A 22,702-nucleotide genomic window follows, 5' to 3' on the forward strand; every position below is an offset into this window, starting at 1 on the left:
AATAAAGCCTCTGGTTATAACTACCAACCCCACCACCACCACTTTTCCCAATGCTGTTTGGGCAACCACAGTGTCACTCCAGTAAGGAAGTAATAAAGCACAGTGGGTCAGGAGTTCAGGGCAAGGGTTGGGGGGAGGGCAGTGGGGAGCAGAGAGGAAGGTGGGACCAGATCACACAGGCTTTATAAGCAGTTGTGTTCATTTCTTGGAGCTGCTGTAACGAAGCACAGTAAACTGGGTAGCTTAAAGAACAGAAATTTGTCCTCACAGTTCAGGAGGCTGAAAATCCAAAATCAGGGTATTGACAGAGTTGGTTCCTTCTGAAGGCTGTGAGGTTCCTCCTGTTTCATGCATCTCTCTTGCTTTGGTCTCAGGTGGATTGTTGGTGGCATTCTCCCTATGTCTTTATATCATCTTCCTTCTCCACGTGCCTGCCTCTGTATCCAAATTTCCCTTTTTATAAGAACAGGAGTCATATTGGATTAGGGCCCACCTACTGACCTACGCTTGGTCATTTGAAAGACCCTATTTCCCAGTAAGTTCATATTTGTGGAACTTAGGCCTTCGACATCTTTTTGGGAGAACACAGTTCAACACATAACACAGGACAAGCAATTAGGATTTTATTCTAAATGTAACCTCTTGGAGGACTTTAAGCAAATGAGTGATGATATGATTTCTGCTTTCAAAAGGTCACTTGGGTTTATATATTTGACAGTGAATTATTGGGACAAGAGTAGATGCAGGGACACCAGTTAGCACAGAAATGTAGGCAAAAGATGATGCTGGCATGGAAATAGGTATGCTATTATTACCTGTGCTCAAGATTATATAGCATCTAGACAGGCACGGCCTCTCAAAAAACTGCACCAGGAAACAGGTTAACACTCACCTGGGAAACAGCTGCTCAGTAAGGGAAACCTACCAGGGAACAGACCACCAAAAGAGATCAATCAGAACCCAAAGACCATTGGCCTTAAAGTAAAGACCAGAAAATGACTTGGATGGGTTTGTCAGCGCATAGGTCAGAATTAGACAGTCTTTCAAGCACCCTCCCAACTGCAGGAGCATATAGAGCTAAAAATTTTCACACCATAAGTCAAGACAAACAACTGCATCTGTCATCTGCCACCTCAGACCATGAGAGGGCAATGGTGCCCTGGCCTCCTCATTGCTGCATTCCTTTCTCTGGTCCACAATGGTACATTCCAGGGCCACACACTACCACTTTCTTTTCAGAGTTGTACTGATACCTACTCTAATAAATGAATATTCCCACCTCAGTGAACAAATGGAGTTAACACATTGACAATGTAGGCTACTTCCCAAGGTTTGCACGCTGACATTAAAAAGATGTATCGACATGGCTTTATATGAAGAAATATTGCAAGGCAGAGCCTTTGTTTGTTTGGTTTTCCTCTGTTTCCCTGGTTTCATGTAATGTTAGTGTACCCACACTGGCATCCATGCAAAGGTAGACTTACCATGCTGTGTCAGCCTGGCTGGGACCTTGGTATGTGGAAGCATAAGCGGGTTGGAGCAGTCAGTCGCTCACTCTTGCCATATGGCTCAGCCAGGAGAGTAACAGCAAGGTGAGTGGTTGTGCAGTTTCTCCATTATGCAATTTGGGGTGATGACACGGCTGTCTTAAGAAGCACTTTTAAGTGCTTGACTTTTTATTTCAACATCAAAGGAGGAAGACAGCAATAAAAGGATTGAGGGAGATGAGAACCATTTGGCAACTCTTCAAAAAAACCTTTTTTTTAAAAGTTATCTTTTAAATCTTTAAATAAGACACTACTCTGGACCTTTATTCATTCCCCATTCCCATGGTGGCCTGTGTACAAATAGTGATTAAGGGCTGAACTTGATTCAATGTCACTGGATGGCCAAGGCTACAGGGCTTCTCTAGAGCAAAGATCAGCCAAACACAGCCCCAGGCCAGTTGTGCCAACCGCCTGTACTTTTGTGTAGCCTGTAAACTAAGCAATTTTCTCATAATTTTAAATGGTTGAAAAAATCAAAAGAATCATATTTTGGAGCTCATGAATCACATTTCATGATACACAAAAATTAAAATTATATGAAATTCAAGTTTCGGGGTCTGTAGGTAAAGTTTTATTGAAATATAGCCATGTTCACTTGTTTACATATTACCTATGGCTGCTCATGTGATATAATAGCAACACTGAGTAGTTTTGTCACAGACCACATGGCCTGCAAGTCTAAAATATCTACTACATCTACCTGTACAGAAAAAGTTTACCAAGTCCTGCTCTAGAGGTTTGAGAAAGAAACCTATTGGATCCTGTTACATGGTCTCCCTGCATTTTCGATCACTCCCCTAAGTCTTTGTGAATTACCGTTTCATTCATTTGAAAATATATCTTGAGCTTCTACTATGTGACAAGCACTGTGCTACTGGAGGTGTACCTGTGAATAATAACAATCTCTTCTCTCAGAGCTCAGAGTCCAGCCAGCAAACAGGTATTAATCAAATAGTCATCTGAATTCAGTGTATTAAAAACAATAACCACAGCAAGCATTTAAAGGAGGAGGCACATGGAGAACAAAGTAGGTGAATTGACTTCCTATTCTGCTATATCAAATAAAATATGCCAAAGTATAGACTATGATTGAACTGGGATTTGTAGGAAATATTGACATTAACAAGGAGAAGGGAAAGACGAAGATCAGCTTTTTCAATTTCCTCACATACCTTTCTTACTTTCTTCTACTTGTTATTGCCTCCTTTGCCAGGATGGAGTGGCAGAAGCCCGGAAAAGGAGGAAAGTGAGAAATGAGGTGAAAGTACAGAGTTTGGCTGCGGCCAGGCTCTGCAGATACTTGGAGGCCACATGATGGACTTTATCTTTACCCCAAGAGCAGTGGGAAGTTGTACAGGAATGTTCTCAGTACTGTCCCAATTAGCAAAATTCTGGAAGCATCCAAAACACCCATGCACTGGCAAAAGAAATTATGGCATATTCACACAATGAAATATAAAGTAGTTAAAACAAATCTACTATACCTGCATGCAACAGTATGGATAAATCTTAGCAAGATATTATTAAATTTAAAAAGCAAGTCTCAGAAGATAACACATAGAATGATAAAGTTTTCATAATATTTAAAGTAACTAAAATTTAACAGGACACTTTTTAGGAATACATTAAGGTAATAAGACCCTATTTAAATAGAGCAGGGTAATAATTAAATATAAGGCTCAGAACAGTGAGTTAGCAGCATTATGGGATGGAGCTCAATGCATAAGTAGATGAACATTCTTGTTAATATTCCAGTTCTTGTGGACAATGAATTCACAGATATTTATAATACTAAAAATTTCAAAATTGCAATGAGAAATGTGAGCTAATAATAAATATATATATTGGTCTCTTCCCCCAGTTATTGGCACAGAGTTCCTGAAACCCTTGTAATTTCCCAAGTGATAAGAATACTAGAAGCATCTCTTGTTCTAATGTTTGGTCTTTCACCCTAGTTCTTGACAAAGGCTCCTGAAACCCTTGTAATTTTCTGGGTGATAGGAGTGTCTTTTGTTCTAATGCTGTGACTGTGTGAGCTCCTGGATGAGGGCCGGTCACAGCAAAGATCAAGCCATGATTACAAGCTTGGAACATCCCCAAATCTCTTAGAAGGAAGAAGGGCTAAAAGTAGAGTCAAAGATTAACCATGCCTACATGATGAAATCGCCATAAAAAAGCCCAAAAGTATAGAATTCAGAGAGCTTCAAGGCTGGTGAGCACATGGAGATAGATGCTGGGAGGGTGGTGTACCTGGTGAGGACATAGAAGCTCCACACCCCTTCCTACATATCTTATCCTGTGCATCTCCTCCTTTTGGATGTTCGTCTGTATCTGTTATTATACTCTTTCATAATAAACCAGTAAATGTAAAAAAAATTTTTTTTCTCAGGTCTGTGAGCTGCTCTAGGAAATTAATTGAACCTGAGCAGGAAGGGAGTCATTGGAACCTCTGACCTATAGCTAGTCAGTCAGAAGTACAGGTAATGACCTTGACTTCTGTGGAAAGGGCAAGAGTGAAAACAGGCAGGTTGGTCAAGAGGCCACTGTAAATGGACAGAAAAACAAGGCTCAGACTGGGGAGATGGTGGCAAAGATGGACAGCATCATCACTTTACTCAAACTGACTTGCTGTGCATTTTTCCACTTATGTCCTCAGCATTAAAAATACAGCAACTCCACATTTCATTAAATAGATGGTGGGAAAGGCAGGTAGGCAAGGAAATAAATCAGGATGGTGTATTCAACCAATAAATTTCCAAGCCTCCTCATATCAGATGAATAAATATAGACTACATCTGAATGACAATTTGGAGACCCTTAAAAGCAGTATCAGCAAGGGAAACTAGCTTAGGAGGTCTTGTAGAAACACTTCATATTTCCTAGAAAAATAAATAAAAGAAAATCACAACAAAACTATATCCAAAAAACGTTTCTCCATTATGTATATTGTGCCTACCTCCTACCTCCAAAAATGTACTTAAAGTTCTCTGAAGTACTAATTCTGGAAAACTGATTACCCAACTGATATGTTTAGTTTGGCTAACTGCTCATTTGTGAATGCAGTTTGAGGTTCAAGGATCAAGGTTGAAGTCCAGTAAAGGTTAGTGATACTCTGATGCCCATTCTCACAGGAATGCTTTGCATAATTAATGGGGGGGGGGCTGCCATCTTCACTAGGCAGCTGTTAGAACATCAAAGGCAATGAGTTTGGGCCTTCCAGGTTTAGACTGCTCTATCTCTCATGTGTTTTTTACTATGAGCAGTCTAGGGAAGGGGCCCTTACTGGCTAAGGGACCTGGGTGGGCACTAACCTGTAAATTTGACAACACTAAGCCCATGAAGACTATACGGCATTGATCACCCTTCCCTAAACAGCAATCTCAAAACACCACTACTTACATTGGGTGTACCCTGTTCTCTGCATCATTATCAAATAAATAGTTCACAATAACTTTAACTTCTCAACCAGCTGGCTTTATTTTCTTTATAGGCTCAAGACTCAGATACAAGTAGAAGCCAGTGAAATCTATTCTTGGAGGTGACAAACTCTGTTTTTACACCCCAGTGCCTCCACCACTCACCCACTGTGTTGAAGACAAGTCTAACCCTCTTGGATACTGAATGGTTTCTCTTTGTTTTCCCTTCTGCTTGTTTTTTTATATATGATTACTTGTTTACTATTACACTTGTAAATCAAACAACTCAAGAAAAAAACATAAGAAAGTTAATGGGTCAACAACCCCTTCCTCCAACAACTCTATCCCCTTATCTAGTATTGATACAGGGTGCAGCCAGGGGGGCCCCCAAAAAAAGATTTGGAAAGGTGTTCAGAATTCAAAGTGTATAGAAATATTGGAGAGACATATAAGATGTCCTCACCGCCACCCCCCCAGGGGGAAGGGATGAATGGAGCCAGGCCATTGAGAGCTGTTTTGCATAGCAACAGTTTTGCAGCTAACCTCTAGAATGATTATTTAACATATCTATAACCTTTAACTGGTTTCATAGATATGTTAAATAGCTGTGGCCAAGTTTGGAGCCAGGGAGAAGAGAGCAGCTTGGGGACTCAAGATGGAACTAGCAGGGACTCAGGATGGAACTAGGAGGACTCAAGATGGGAACTGAGAGGCTGCTCTCCTGAGTGAGGAGGGCGTGGACTCAGGATGTAACTAAGGAGCTGCACACCTGAGTTAGAAGGGAGTACTGGGACTCAGAAGGTAATGAGGGGCTGCGCCCCTGAGGGAGAAGGCTGCTGTGTGAGAGCTTGGAAAAGACTGGCTCCAGACATGAAGGGTCCCCGCTTGGCCAGATGAAGAGAGAGCCACGCGGTTTCAGCAGAGTGAGGACCCCCTGTTGGTGAGGTGAAAGAGGGAGCCACGTGGTTTTGGCAGGGTGCAGACCCCCTCTTTCCCAGGTGAAAGGGAAAAACCACGCAGCTTTGCCAGAATGGAGATCCCTGCAGCCAGGTGAAGAAGAAAGCCACATGCTTTTGGTGGAGTGCGGACTCCTGCAGCTTTGGTAGAAGAGGCCCACGCGGCTTTGGGGTGCCCCCCTTTGGCCGCGTGGCCTGAAAAAGCAAGAGAGACTTTGCCTGGAACTGGGTACAAAGGACTCTTGCCAGTGGACCATGAGAGGGTACCACAGTACTTTGGATTAACTCGAGATCCTGCCTGCACGGTGACACAGCTGACGGTGCCAGCGGTCTGCAACACAGACGTGTGCTCTTTTCCTGATTTACGGTACCCAGAGTTGGGACAGTGGGAGAAGGGAGCGCTGTGTGGGTGTAGGTGTACAACCTAAAGGACTTTGATATTTTAGTGGAGGCATTAGGCCTGAATAGCATTAAATAAACATTTTGTTTCCTTTTCACAAATCTCTGGCATTAAGAGATGTCTTTCCAATTGGCGGCGGACAGAAGGGCCCAGTAGATTTTAGTATTTTGTTTTTGGGAGGGGCCCCTGTTGTATAGCAGTGTTGGGCATCCCTAAGTGGGCCAAATATTGTATTGCCCCTCCCTCGGACCTCCTCTTGTTCGGTAACAGTATGCCCCTTTCTATTCTTTCCTCCTTCTCCTGAAGGAGAAGCCTCAGGAGACTTTGGCTCGCCCAGGACCCTGGGTGCAATAGGAGAGCAATGGGGCTGTCTGGAGAGCGGATAGTCAGTAGGACTGGAACTAGCACCCCCACTAATAGAACGATTATCACATTCTGTTTCTGTACCCCACGTTTGTCACGTACACAGGAAGACCCCTAATCTATATATTCCCCAAGAATCCTTTGTTCGGGGCTCAGAATTTGGAGACTGACTCCTCTGGGCCCGTGCACATAAAGGAATAAACCTCGTACTCCAGAATCCCTCGGTGTCTGGTCGCTTCATTTCCCCGCAACACTCCCCCAAGAAACAGCGAGGACCTTATACCAATAGTAAAAACAGGTTTCACAACTGCAAGTTTTCAAGGCTTCCAAGTGAGTTTTCTGACTCCAGGGGGTAGATATAAGATAAGGATCTGCCCCTCAAATAATATAAATAATAATAATGGTAATCTTTTAAAACTGCCAGAATGGCAAAGGTTTTGAAGCCCTACAGGACAAATTTTCAATTGAGAAATCCTGGAGGGTGGTTGTTCAGACAGCCTCACACATGCATGCTCCAATGATGCTGGGGTGGGGCCAGGGATACAACTCTCACTCTCAAGGTTCCTGAGCACACATTTACATGCCCAGTGGAAATGGGAATTATGCACTCTGGTACCCTGACATTACAGTTAACTTATTTACATTGAAGTCAAACAGACTTGCCTCAAATAACAGATAAGCACATTGACATGGATTGTAAATTACAGCGGTGCTCAGCTGGGAAGGGTCTAGAGATCATTGAACCAAACAAAAAATAAAACAGGTCCAGAGATGCCAAGTTATACTGGCCCAGCAGCACCCAGCAGCAGAACTGCGGCTCCGATGTGGCTCTCCTGGCGCCTGGTCCAGTCCACTTTTTTCACAAGTCCCCATTTGCCTCTGAACTTGAGTGAAATGATTCTGTTATCTCGCAACAGACAGAAAAGCAATGAGGGAAACAAGATGAAAAAAAGGAAAGAAATTGAAACAGAGAGGAAAGGATGGAAGAGATAGAGAAGTGACGGGAATTACATGAAGGACTTTCCGTCTGCCCCATCTGTCTTTATCTTTCTCTCTATCTGCCTGATCCCATTCTCTTTTGTAACCTGTCTCTATCCTATCTCCCACACTTCTGGCTTGTGCGAGAGTACAGCATCATTTAATTTATTATAAATACTTTTGAAGAGGGCCTGCAAATGAGTAGAATGCTGGAATGGGTCAGAGCAGTCAGAACAAGTTTTTCAGAAAGTTTGTATCATGCTCATTCCATGCCCAAGTTCCCTCCACTGCCGATCAGGAAATGAGAGCTGACCACGGAGGCCTCCAACTGAGGCTGGCTCAAGACCAGTACCTGCAACTGTCATAGATGCAGAACCTTGGGCTCCATCCCAAATCTAAGAGATCAGAATCAGCATGTTAACAAGATGCCTAAATGATTCATATGCACATGGAAGTTTGAGAAGCAACTGATTGTGAAATACATTCAAGGTGATTCTTCACAAGTGTGCCTCCTTCAGTCACAAACTCTCTTCCAGGCCCAGGCAGGAAGACAGGACAGAGAATTGAAGGGGATCGAACTTTCTGACACCCTAAAGCTGCCTGTTGGGATATTGTTTTTAAGCTAGTTGTTGAAGGGGAAAAATGAGACTCTGAAAGAACCTTTGACCCACCCTCCTTTCCTGCGGTAAGAGACAGAGGGAAAGACTTACTACAGGAAGGAAATCTTCGGATGTTTGCCTTAGCAGCCTAATTTGAGCTGATTATGGGGGATGGGAGGGCTTGTTAACTAGATCCCCACCTGTGTCTCATTGTTTCTGGGTTGCCTAGCAAACGTTTACCTGCATGTGTGCTCCTGCCCCTCATCAACTATCTGTAAATTGCCTTCTTCCTTGAGAGCTCAGGCTCCTACCAGTGCTTTCTCCTTTGTCCAAAATGACATATATACCCAATTTTACCTCATCATCTTTGGAATTCTCATGCTTCTGTGAATCACCCATGTGCATGTATTCAAGTTTGATTTTCTCTTGTTTATCTGTCTCTGTTGATTTGATTATTAGCCCAGCTAGGAGAACTTAGAAGGTGGAAGGAGACATTTTTTTTTAGCCTCCACAGAATCTGAAGATTCAGTAAGACTTGAAAAGTTTTTAAAATGCTAAAATCCATCCTGGGATATGCCTCTGGAAGAGATACATTCATTTATTTTACACAGTTCATTTTACAGCCACTGTGGATTTTGGTCTTTACTTTTCAGGATAATTGTCATCTGTGACAAATTCACAAGAATTTCTATAACAAGTTAGCTTTTGCAAAATCCAAAGGGATATATATTCTCAATATTTCCAGCCACTCCTGAATTAGAAAAGTATAAACAGCAGAAAGGATTTAAATATTTTGAAATTGCCAAATTCTGTGGCAAAGCAAATCTCCTTCTATGCCTTGGTAGAAAGAGGTTCTCTAATGGTACAGTGTTGGAAGACATGGATAGTTCCAGTGTTTAGTAAAAGTAACCTTGTAGCTAAGGTTTTCTAATGAGCAACCTCACACAAAATCACTATACAAAATTAGCAGGAGAAAAATTTCATGTGTTACCCTGGCCAGTTCAATTGGAGCATCATCCTGTAACTGAAAGGATTCAGGTCCAATTTTCAATTTCTGGTCACAGTGATACAGGGTGCAGCCAAGAGGGGGACCCCAAAAAAGGATTTGGAATGATGTCTGGTACTCAAGGTGTATAGAAATTATTGGAGAGACATATAAGATGTCCTCACCTCTTCCCCTACAGGTGTGAGTTGGGGGAATGGACACATGGAGCAGGAACATGCAGGGATGTTTTATACAGCCACAGCCTTGCAGCTAATCCATGGCAGGGTCATTTAACTTATCTATAGCTTTTGGCAGGTCACTTGGATATGTTAAATGGCTGTGGCCAGGCTTGGGGCTAGGGGGATGAAGGCACTTCCCCCTCCAAGATGTAACTGGGAGGCAGGTCCCCCGAGTTACAGCACCTGCATGGAAACTTTGAGAAGATAGGCTCTAGGACATGGGGCCATACCTGCCCAGACTCACGATGGCAGCCCAGTAAACTTGCAATAATATAGAAATACTGGCGGGTGTAACTGATCATGGGAGGAGTCAGACATAGGGGTACAGAGGAAGACTGGCGCAGGGATTTAAACTTAGACACGGCAGCCATTGGGAGGAGAGCCACGTATGCTGTTTGGGGTAGAGTGAGGACCTCCTCTTGCCCAGGTGGAGGAGAACCATGTGGCTTTGCCAGAGTGGGGACTCCTGCAGCCTGGTGAAGAAGAAAGCCAGGCACTTTTGGCAGAGTGCAGACCCCTGCAGCTTTGGTAGAAGAGGCCCACATGGCTTTGGGGTGCTCCCTTTGGCCATGTGACCTGGGAAGCAGGAGAGACTTTGCCTGGAAAAATGGATAGAAAGAACTCTTGCCAGTGGACCATGAGAAGGTGCCACATGACTTTGGATTAATTGGAGATCCTGCCTGGATGGTGACACTGTCAGCCGACAGTGCTAGCAGCCTGGAAAAATGGACGTGTGCTCTTTTCCTGATTTAGGGTACCAGGAATTAGGACAGGGGGAGAAAGAAGCGCTGTGTGCTTAGGTGGATATCCTAAAGGACTTTGATATTTTAATGAAGATGTTAGATTACTCTGTTAAGTCTTTATAGCATCAAATAAACATTTCCTTTCCTTTTCGCAAATCTCTGGCATTGAGAGATGTCTTTCCAATTGGTGACTGACGATCGGGCCCCATAGGTGGTCCGGACGGTATTAGTATAAGATCCTCTGGAGTCTGGGCCCTGGTGTATCTTTTCTGTAACAACAGCACATCTTAGGTTGCTGGTTCGATCCCTAGTCCAGGTGCATACAATCCCTAGTTGGAGCACGTATGGGAGAGCAACCAATCAACGTTTATCTCTCACATCGATGTTTCTCTCTTTCCTTTCCTTTCTCTCTTCCTCTGTCTCTAAAAGCAATGGGAAAATGCCCTTGGGTGAGGATTAAAAAATTTTTTCAGGTGTCATTTCCAATCAGGAAGTAACAAAGAAAGAATAAGAAGTATCTTATGTAAAAGTATTTCCAGCTTTGAAGCTGGTGAGGGACTCTTATTTTTCACAAGTGTGACATCATCCCACGTGTCACATGGACACACTGACAAGGATTTCTTGTTAGATAATCACATTGCCAACACTGGGAAATAGCCATGCCCTTTGATCTAAACCAGTGATTTTCAACCAGTGTGCCACAAGAATTTTTAAAACACCCAATACCTGACTATTTATTCAGGGCACTGGCCTCTTTGCCCTTACATGGTCAAATAAAAAAATGACAACAGCCAACACAACAAGAGCTGTTCAGTATGAATGAATCAAAATTATACCTATGTTTTTTGTCAGATCGGCAAAAAAATATATTTTTTGGTGTGCTGCAGAATTTCCGTTTAGTTTATGTGTGCCATGAGATGGAAAAGGTTGAAAATCGCTGATCTAAACAGATACGATCTTGAGAGTTATCCTGCTTACACATCTCCAGTAGGCTGCTCCAAGTAAGATTTCTGAAAGGGAAGAGAGGAAAAAAGTACACATAAAAGTAGAATGAGTAAGTTTGAGTGAGAGAAAGAACATATTCTAGAATGTGCATCCAACGAATAAACACTGCCAATGCGCAATGTGTATAAAGCGTTCTACACTCCTCGCAGATTTTATTTAATCTGCAGTTTTGCCAGTCACGTTCATCTTTCTAGCTGTATTCAACTCTTTATAATTCAAAAGCTAAAAAGAAGGCCAAACTTCCATTCTACAGAACCTGAATTCTTTCTCTTACCCTTCTTTCTACACACACATACACACACACAAATCACTACCATAATAAAACTCTCCTGTGCCTATACAACACTAACATCATGTCATGTCTCTTCCACACACTGATCTCAGTCACCAAGACTGAAAGCAAGCCTTACTACCACACCAGATTCCTCCTTGTCACAGAGAGAGGACACATTGGTGTCACATGGATCGGAAATGCTTGGGGGTGGAGGGGAGGCTTCCAGAATGGAAGTATGAGAGAAGAACAAACTTTTCTTCACTCTCAAGTTTGTTCTAGGTGGTCTGATAATCAAAGATACATGACATTCACAAAAAATTAATACATCCATATGTATGCGACCCCACGTGCATGAAAGGTTCAGCATTAGAAATGAGGGTTGACATATATGAGACATCCTGAGCGAGGGATGAGGCAATGCACTTCAGGGCTAACAGGTAATTGCAGGATAAGAACAGACATTTACTAAGTTGAAGTTTGCTCTGCCTTATAGGTGGTAGTTAAAGGAAGGGGTCAAAGTTTCTCTTGAGCCTGAAGCTAAAATTGTCTTCAGCTCAAAGTAATCTGCATACCACTGAAGCACATCTTGGAGTGACTTGTCCATGATCCCCACAGTTGCAAAACTCCAAAGTTACCCACCACTTTAGTTGTTGCGATGAAACTATAAAACAAAACACACACACCCATACCCCCATATGTTTCCTATGGCTTCAAAAGATAATTTTCTCTATTTTTATTGGACTTTGTACCCAGCACGGTGACACTGAAAGTCTGGTGATGTTTCAATCTGCTTCATGTTTAAGCCGGCTCCAGGGAAGACACGTGATTGTTGGTCAGTTCCATCCCGCTTAAAAACCAGCAAGTTGAGCTCAGTCTTCTTTCCCTAGAAGGCAGGCTGGTTGTGGCTCGGACCCAATCCCAAACATTGGGGATATTTTGCCTCTTAAGAAAAAGTATGGGGAACACAGACAGGAAAAAATACTTTAGATAGGGAATCAGCCTTTTAGAATAAAAGGTGATGCAGGGAAGGGAGTATTTGGCTCACTGCCACTGTGCCAGTGTGTTTTCAAAACCAGTTACAATGCCATAATCAGGCAGTATATCTGTTCCTACAGCAGACTGCTGCCACCGATAGCTGGGCTGGGTTTTTCTGGAATTGCTGCATCCTTGGGACTGGGGGGGCGATGGTTTTCTGTAGAAGCCCCTTGATAGAAGAAAGGATTTCATTGAAAAAGGACCTCTTTTCTTTGCCCATCTGTTTCTTCCCACAGTACAATTTGGAGTCAGATCAGGTCTTACAACATTCTAAAGGATAATTTGGCACTTTCCTTCTATAAATTTGAATACGTAGACAGAAAAAGACTTACTTTTACTACCTCTTTCACCATGGAGCAGTACAGGGCTGAAGGGAAACTCCCCAACTGCCTCCATGGAAGAATCTGTTATAAACAGACAGAGCAAATGACTTTTGAAGGCAAGAAAAGAAAAAGGGATACCCCCAAAGAAAGGGGTGTTAATTAAATTTGTTTTCAAAAACCACAAATCCCTGTATCTGCTTAAAGCAAATGAGGCATTAATGCTGCAAAGACCATTGTGCCTGTCGTACAGAACCTCCCTCAGTGGCAGCAGCGTGGACAGCCTCTCTTGCACACCTACTTTGTCTTTTGGAATGGTGAGGTTTGGCTCCTGAAGTTCAAACCACCAAGCTGTGGTCTGAGGTTACTGTGGACACTCACTCACAAACAACTTGAAACTTTTATATGACTCCAAGAAAAAAAGGAGGAAAATAAAACAAAGAGACTTTTTGTCTAGCTACTAAAAAAAAGAAGTCTCCCTGCTCCTGGCCTTCTTCCCCTCCTCACATTAGCCAGCCTCAGTGTGGTGAGTGCCTTGAAGGGAGGGGTAATCAAGCTGATGATGTGCCAGCTGCCATTGAGCTGGAGCCACCAAAGGAGCCATACAGCCTCCATCACAACCATCTCCTGCCCCGGCATCTCCCCAGGAGCAGATCTGCCCTTCTACTCCTCTGCAAAACTCAAGACTACGAGAAGCAACAGTCGCTACGAGCACAGGCCAGCTTCCTACTTGCAAATATACACTAAGAAATTTAAAGTAAAATACTTTACAATAATGCTTATAAAGCATTGTAAAGAAATAACCAATTCTACACAATGCTTTGTACCATCAGGTGAAGGGGAAGGGGAAATGAATGCAAAAGAGAAATAAGAATTTGGTTATATGGATAGATAAGTTTTTCACATGATGGCAAGACAAATACTTTGATGAAATTAAAAATTGACATTTTGAAAATCCAAATGATATGAAATTTAAAATTCATATTACATTACATATTACATTGTATTAGATATTAAGTTAATGTAATAAAAAGATTCAGTTAAAAAATGTTTAAGTAACATTGTGCCTCCTCACACAACCAAAAGAACAACAAATTTAAAAACAAAAAACAACCAGAACTGCCAGAAAATTGAACTGTATGGAAGTCCAACAACCCAGGAGTTAAACAAGAAACATTCACCCAGACCAGTAAAAGGGGCGGAGACAGGCAGGGGGCAGAGAGGACTCTCAGCAAGGCAGCAGCTGGCGGATCTGGCAAGGCTTCCGCTTGCAGACTAGGAGGTCCACATTTGCGTGCAGATAAACAGGGAGAAACGATTGGAGAGAGAGACAGACCACACAACCCAGGGTTCCAGCTCAGGGAAATAAAGCCTCTAAGCCTCTGACTGAAAACACCTGTGGGGGATGAGCAGGCAGGGGGAGAAACTGCCAGCCTCACAGAAGAGTTGTTGGAGAGACCCACAGGGTCCCAGAACATACACAAATACACCCACCCAGGAATCAGTTCCAGAAGGGACCAATATGATTGTCTAGTGGGCAAGACAAAAAAAAATGTCCCAAATGAAAAAACAGATCAGAGCTTCAGGAAAAATACAACTAAGCAATGAAGAGTTAGCCAATCTATCAGATGCACAGTTCAAAACACTGGTAATCAGGATGTTCCAGGAAGTTACTGGGCACTGCAACAGCATGAAAAAGACCCAGACAGCAATGAAAGTTGCATTATGTGAAACCAAGAAAAATTTGCAGGGAACCAATGGTGAAGGGAAGGAAACCGAAACTCAAATCAATGGTTTGATACAGAAGGAAGAAAGAAACATTCAACCAGAACAGAATGAAGAAACAAGAATTCAAAAAATGAGGAAAGGTATAGAAACCTTTGGGACAACTTTAAATTTTCTAACATCCAAATCATAGGTGTGACAGAAGGAGAAGAGGAAGAGCAAGACATTGAAAACTTATTTGAAAAAATAATAGAGAAGAACTTCCCCAATCTAGCAAAGGAAATACACTTTCTGGAAGTCCAGGAAGCTCAGAGAGTCTCAAACAAGTTGGACCCAAGGAGGAACACACCAAGGCACATCATAATTATATTAGCCAAGATTAAAGCAAAGGAGAGAATCTTAAAAGCAGCAAGAGAAAAGGAAACAGTTACCTACAAAAAAGTTCCCATTAGACTATCAGCTGATTTCTCAAAAGAAACCTTACAGGCAACAAGGGGCTGCAGTGAGGCATTCCAAGTCATGAAAGGCAAGGACCTGCATCCAAGATTACTCTATCCAGCAAAGCTTTCATTTATAATAGAAGGGCAGATAAAATGCTTCCCAGATAAGGTCAAGTTAAAGAAGTTCATCATCACCAACCCCTTATTATATGAAATGTTAAAGGGATTTACCTAAGAAAAAGAAGATAAAAAACATGAACAGTAAAACGACAACAAATTCACAACTGTCAACAACTGAACCTAAAAAAAACAAAAACAAACTAAGAAACAACTAGAACAAGAACAGAATCACAGAAATGGAGATCACATGGAGGGTTATCAGTGGGGGACTGGGACTGGGAGAGAGGGGGGAAAAGTACAGAGAATAAGTAGCATAAATGGTAGATAGAAAATACACAGGGGGAGGTTAAGAATATTATAGGAAATGTAGAAGCCAAAGAACTTATATGTACGACCCATGGACACAAACTAAAGCAAGGGAATGTGGGCAGAAGGAGATGTGCAAGGTGGGGGGGGGGGGAATCGGACAACTGTAATAGCATAATCAAAAAATATATTTAAAAATAATAAAAATAAAAAATGTTTAAGTGCAATTGGAAGTGGGCGGCCAACTAGAAAGCTCTGATACTTACTGACCTGCTTCAAAATCAAAGGCAGTACATTTTTATAGAACAGTAGAGCCCTTAAGCTAGCTTTCTTAGAAAATGTTTCTGGTTCTCTCTCCATTCAGTTCATGAGACTCTCAGCCTGTGGAGGGTGATAGTCACCACCAGGACAGGAGTTTCCTGAGACCGGACCTGACCCAGCACAGGCAGCTATTGGCAGCCTGAGCATTGAGAATTTCCCATCCTACCAGGGTGGCATGGGGTGAATATTTCTATGTTAAAGCCCTAACCTGCTGTGTGATGATATTTGGAGGTGGGGGCCTTTGGGATACGGTTAGGTTGAGATGAGGTAATATAAGATTGGGACCCTCATTATGGGATTATTGGTTGTGTAAGAAAAATAGATTCTCTTCTCTTCTCTCTCTGCCTCTCTCTCCCTCTCTTTCTCTTTCTCCTTCTCTCTCCTCCCAGCCCCCACGCCCTCCGACCACCAAGGGAAGTCCATGTTAGGACACGGCTAGAAGTGGGCCATCTGCAACCCTAAAAGGAAGCCCTCACTAACAAGAACCTGATTTATTAACATCCTGATCTCTTGATCTTGGACTGACAGACTCCAGATCATAAGAAATAAATATGTTTTTTAATCCCTGAGTCTGTGGTGCTTTGCTATGGTATCCTGAGCCAACTAAGACACATCTAACTCTGTTCCTCCCCACACTGCCAGACAATTTCTCCAGGCCTTCTTCTTCAGGCCGCTAAAAATATTCCCTGCCTTAACCAGGCCCAACTGATCTTCCCTTCCTTCCATCTAAAGATCATGGCATTAAGCTTCTGACTTCTGCTAGGGAAATACAGAAACAAAAAATGTGTGTGTGTGTGTGTGTGTGTGTGTGTGTGTGTGTGTGTGTGTGTGTACATCTAAGAACACCCTTTCTTTCAAAGATCCACTAGAAAAATATAACAGCTACAGGAGCATTTCCACGAATATTATTCTAGAGAGAGGAATGCTTTCTACCTCTTTACTCATGTTATCTCTCCAACATGTGGGTCGTGTCTGGTTCTTATAAATATCCTCTTGAAGAGGGTGAAAAGGTCATCCTGATTCACATCAGCAAAAACAAGAGGGCATTTGGTGGAGCTTGTCTCCATTGATGATATATTTTTGAAACCTCCTAGCAACAACAAGCCTCTTTGTTATTAAAGTAAAATGTTTTTGAAACACAGAGACACAAAAAATACACAAAGTCTGGGTATACTCAGACACACAGAATTCTTGCACATGACAACACATTCCACGGAAGTTAGTGTGGTGGGAGCTGTCAGGCAGACAACAGAAGGACAGAGCCCAAGCTGAGATGCAGTTTCCACACTATGTTCCCCTCTTGCTTTTCCTAAATATGTCCCATTTCTACAAAACCTGAAGATTTTAGCTCTAAATGACACATGTCATGAGCCTTGGTTTTCTCAAGCTTTCCCAAGGTCAAAAGCATGATGATGATCATATTATAGTTAAAGCAATAGTTGGTATCTCCTCCACACCCTGCAGTACAACATGAGGATATGAAAAAAAAAGAGGTGGGTTGTCAGAATTTGAGGTTTAGAGAAGAGCAAAGAACTCTGGAGAAGAGTTGAGTGCTGAGGATGATGGGGCAGGGTTGGGCAGAGGCCTCTGGCCTCCAGGGAAAGAGAGGAGAAGGCTTGCTGAGCAGATGGGGACCAGAGGAAAGATTTAAAATAGCCATCACAAGATTCAGTAATGTGCACAGGAGGAGGTAAGGGAAAAGATGTAATTCTACAGTCAAGTGAATGTTTGCTGCATTCCTCCTAGCAATCCTCTCCTGGGACATGAGGCCCCACAGGTAATGTCCTGCTGTACAGACAGGCCTGAAGAGTACCCAATCAGTATGTTACTCAGGTCAGGTCTACTGGGAGTTGCTCAAGTCTTGTGTGACAGAAAAGAGAAAGCAGGGCAAGAACTCCAGGGCAAAGAGGGACCACATTCCCCTTGATCAGTAACTATAACATCGCTTCCAGCCCTTCACAAGCCTACGACTCTTGGACATTCTCATTTCCTTCTTCTCTGTGGCTCATTCCCCAATCATTAGTGGCCCCTATGCTATATCCTGCCTGTGTCCTCCTGTGGCTTTTTCTGGCTTCCTAACCTCCTCTACCTGCTGCCTCTACCCAACACCCCACCCCCTACTCATAGGCACTCACACTTTCTTCTCTCTCCTGTATATTCTGACTTTTTAATTTTAATATGCAAGAGTTGCCTTGTTTCCACCTCAAAGCTAACCATGGAGAATGCTCAAGGAATTCACTCTTATTGCCCTTCATGCTTGGAGGGAATTTTTCTCAGCTACTGCTTTAATACCCGCTGATTCCACTCATTAATTCATGACTAGTCTGGTGCCAGCTCCTTCACAGACTGTTCTTTCTCTTTGCTCCAAAGATGACTGGGTGGTTGTCAGCTGTCCTCAGATACTTCCTGACTTACTGGTCTTCATCACCCATCTCTGATGAATGTTTAAGGAGTTCCTTACTGGTGGGTCAGTTAAACCCTTCTTTACCCTTAGAGGTGGAACACTGATGGACATACCATACTTGATAGCTCTGGTCACACTATCACCTATGGGTTCTTCTCTTGTCTGTTTCCCTGGGGTTTTTTAAATCTCTCTCCTTTGTCCCCACTTACTACTCCATTAACTCTTCCCCATAGGCAATCATTCTAATGTGTTTAACATCCATGTTTTTGTCCGTATATTTTCTTGCACAGTGTTTATTTCTCTTTGATGTTCATATGCTTTTAACGTGCAGAAATTGTTTGTGGCATATTTTATTCTTTCTTACAAATTTTTCACTCAGCATTCTACTTTTAAAAGAATCCATGTTGTTCATGTGTATTTAATTCATTGTCTAATTACTGCAGAGCACTTAAATAGATGGTGTACATTGGCCATGTTTTACCTGGTAATTCTCCTGGTGATAGACAAGCAGTTTCTTGGTCAACACAATAATATGTCAACATATTAATATGAACATTCTTATATATTTCCCCATCCAGACCAGTGTGAAGTTTTATCAGGGACATATACCTAGTCATGGAATATCTGGGTTACACTTTATACAGATATTTAATTTACCTAAGTAGTGCCAGATTGCACATGGAAATAGTTAGCTGTCAGTCTAGACTGAACCAGCTGTGTATGAAGGATGCTATATATCCCAGATCCCACTCTCCATCATCAGTTCACATCATTTCGTTTTCCAATTTTTTAAAGACTAAATGGTATTAAAGCAAAACTTCACTGATCTTGTTTACATTTCTCTGGTTATTAGTACATATGAGCATATCTTTATTTAGTGACTGCCTTTTAAGTTTTCTCCTTCTTAAAATTCCTGTTCCTATCTTTTTTTTGTTTGTTTGTTTTACTATTGGAGTTGACCTGCAGGCCTTCTTTGCATATTCTATTTATTAAACCTTTGTCAATATCTTCTCCCACTCGAGTAGCTCTGTTTATCTTTCAGCTTTCTATTCTGTCCCATTTGGTCTATATGTCTGTTTCTGAAGACTATTTGTTCTACTATGGTTTTGATGTATGTTTTAATATCCGAATAGATAAGTAAGTCTCCATTTTTTGTGTGTGTTTCTTTCTTAACATTTGCTTAGGTATTTTTTGAATCTTTATTCCTTCATATTATTGAATTCCTGAGGAAAAAAAACCCAACTGAAATTCTGATTGAGAGTACAGTAAGATTATATATTAACTTGGGGAGAATTGCAATCTTCATAATATTAACTTGTTCATCCAAGAACATGACATTTATTGATATCATTTTCTATGTCTTTTTTATAAGGTTTTAAAGCTTTTCCCCATAGAGTTCTGATGTAATCTTTGTTAAATCAATTCCTAAATATTGTGTTGTTTTGTTACTATTGAAATGGCATCTTATTTATTATTACATTTTTTGCATGAGTTAAGTGTGAGAAGATCCCTCTAGCACAGCAGAAACTGAAATCGTTACTTTGTCTAATTTAATTATTTCCTTCTTACAAAGAAGGGAAAGAGACCTTCCTGAGCTTAGCCTCTTCAAGGAGAATGCCCCATCAGGAAGCAACTTCTCTAACATTTCCCACTCTCTTTCCAACCCCCCTTCTTTTCCATAGTTTTTTTGTTCAAATCTCCCAGTGTGGAGCAGCCTCTCCTTTGTCTCTGCAAATTCCACCACTCAACCGAAGAAGGGTTCTACCATTTCGTCTTCTAGTTTCTTGCAAATGCTCGCCCTCAGCTGAAAAGAGTGAAGGCTGGGGGCATGAGCAGGGCAGGGGATGAGCTCCAGTTCTGAACAAAACTGGGTGCCCAGTTCCATTTTAATATATTGATCAGCACCAAGAAACATTCCTGGTAACCCCCAACTTGTTTCCTTAGTAATCACAAAGAATACCTTGATAAGTTAAATATCAATTCTCCTTAGAGACATCACAATGTTATTTCATGTGAAGAAAGGACATTCTTATAGTAAATGTCACTTTCACTTTAATCCGCTCAAAATAATGAACTGTGGCATAATGATGTGATGGAGCCCTTTACTTTTTCCTTGGCTTCCATATTGCAACAGTCATCAAAGCAGCTATAAATGGCTCCCTTCCCAGCATCCTCAGTGGACAACAGCAGTTTCCATTAAGTTTTCTGGTTTGTTTTGTTCTGATGCCAGAGTCCTCTGATAGGTGGGTTGAGGGTTAACAAGCCCGGAGAGTTTAACCTACCAGAATCCCTCTCCTGACACTAGTAACACTGTGAAAACTATGGAATCCAGAACTTCCTTTCTCTCTGCCATTCCAAGATCGACCTAAGAAAGGCTGCCTATCCTCTAGATAAACTTCTACAGGCATAGAGAGGGCAGTGATGAGAATAGAAAGCATTCCAGGGCCAAGGCATGAAAACAACATTAGTTGCAAGAGAATTTAATTGTTGACAGTTTTACTAAATTTGTAGGTATTTGCATGCGAGCTGGGATCACTCCAAACCTGGAGAATGTTTCACATAACTGTTTTGTGCTCCTGTGCCTTCAGTCACACTTTTCTCCCTGTTTCCTGCCCCCTCCACCATCCCTTTAACCAGCGACTCCTAACCTTCCATATTCAAAGGACCTCTGCTCTGAGAACCTCTGAAATAATGACAGAACTTCTCATTGTAAAGCTTACAGTAAAATTCAGCTGGTTTTTAGAAACAGGCACCTCCAGGGCTTTTTATATGCCCCTGTTTTCACATGAGAATTCACTCCTTCCTCTCCTCCAATCACTGTGTGCTGCTTCCAGGCAAACACACCCGTCATACCCAACTACGCAAAAAAAAAAAAAAATTCAATTCTCTTCTCCTTCCTTCCTCTTTTATACTGAACTGTGGCTAAAAACAGCATTTGCTATTAGTGATACTTATTTGGTACTTAATTATCCTCAGCCTCACATCTTCCCTTAAATCTGTCACACTTTCCCTTTGCACTTAGACTTGACTGTGAGTTCCATAGGAAGGATCTATACCTGGTAGGTTTCTCCTGGTCTCGCCCACATGGAGATCGACACTAGGAGCTCTCAATACTTATTGAACTAATAGACCAACTCGATTTCTAAAACCTCCATGGGGATCTACAGTGTGATGGCAACCTCAGCAGGGAGGAACCAGAGGCAGAGGGAGTGCCTACATATGTTAAGTCAGTGGGTCTGAACATTTCCTGTGTCCCCTGGGTTTTGCTTTTGCTCTTTGAAGAGGGGATTCCTGTTCCACATTTTACTGTCACATAAGAATTTACTCACATCCAAGCGTGAAGAGGAGACATGCTCTAGCCTCTATAACATGTACTCAAGGAGGGAATATTATAGCCCTTAGGATTTGTAAACACACGATTACTATTCACAACAGAGAGGTGCATTGTTAAGTTTTCAGCAGCCTGCAAAAGAGAGGCCCTGCTGAGCAGGATGAGAAAGTACAGCAAATTAATTGGTCAAGTTGAATTACCAACATTCTCTGGGTTTCGCCCAGCACAGGGCTCTTGACTGGATGGCTGGAGGGAATAACTGGGGTTGGTGAACAAGGGTGGAGGGTGGAGTTGAGGAGAAAAATCTCTCATTAAAACCCCAATCAAGCCATTTTAGCACTTTTTCCCCCACAAGGCATTTGCTTTGGGCCAGAATGTTATACTTGTTGAGCTTTATTGTCATGAACATTATTAACAGATCTCTGCTCTTTCCTAAAACCTGAAATTATTTGCTTTCCCTGAAAAATTTTTGTGGGGGGGTGTGTGTGTTGAAAAGCTCATATGCTGGATCCTCAAGAGAGGATGTTTGTACTTTAGTATCTCTGACAATATGCATTTCTGTATATGGGCACACATATGTTGCTACAATATGAGACAGAAATGTGTGTCAGTTCCTTCCTCCCTTCCTCCCTTCTTTCCTTCCTTCCTTCCTTTCTGTGTGTATGTCGGGATAAAAAAGAATTGACTTTTTCTCAAAAGTGGGCCTTCAGTTAGTGTCTAGAAAACCTTTTGTTAGATAAAGATAGCTGTGATAGCAGAAGCCTACCAGATTGTATGTTCAGTCCTCTTTTCCAGAACTGCCCTCCGCCTCCTGTCTTAGTCACAGGGAGCTCCCAATAGCCACGTGTGTTCAACATGGTTCTTTAGCCTCAGCCAAGCTGGCTTGGGCAAGAGTAGGCGCCAGACCCATTCCAGCCCAGTGAGAATCCCAATTTCCAGACCCCATGACTTAGAATTGGAGTTAGGGGTGGACACCAGGGTGTGACTGTGTTTTCTGCCATGTGAACTGAAGTGACAATGAACTCATCCTGTTGAAAGAAGGAACATAAAACAAGCACACAGAAAGGAATAGAAGAGTGAAATGGAAGGAGATTGCTTCCTGGTGCCCAGTGGCCCAACAAATGAGCAGTGTCTCTGGGGACAACCTGTCTATCTTACTTCTGCATGTGTGGAGCGGGGCCCTTTCACTGACATT

Source organism: Artibeus jamaicensis, unplaced genomic scaffold (assembly GCF_021234435.1).
Source record: "Artibeus jamaicensis isolate MK-2021 breed Jamaican fruit bat unplaced genomic scaffold, CSHL_Jam_final contig_482, whole genome shotgun sequence".
NCBI lineage: Eukaryota > Metazoa > Chordata > Mammalia > Chiroptera > Phyllostomidae > Artibeus > Artibeus jamaicensis.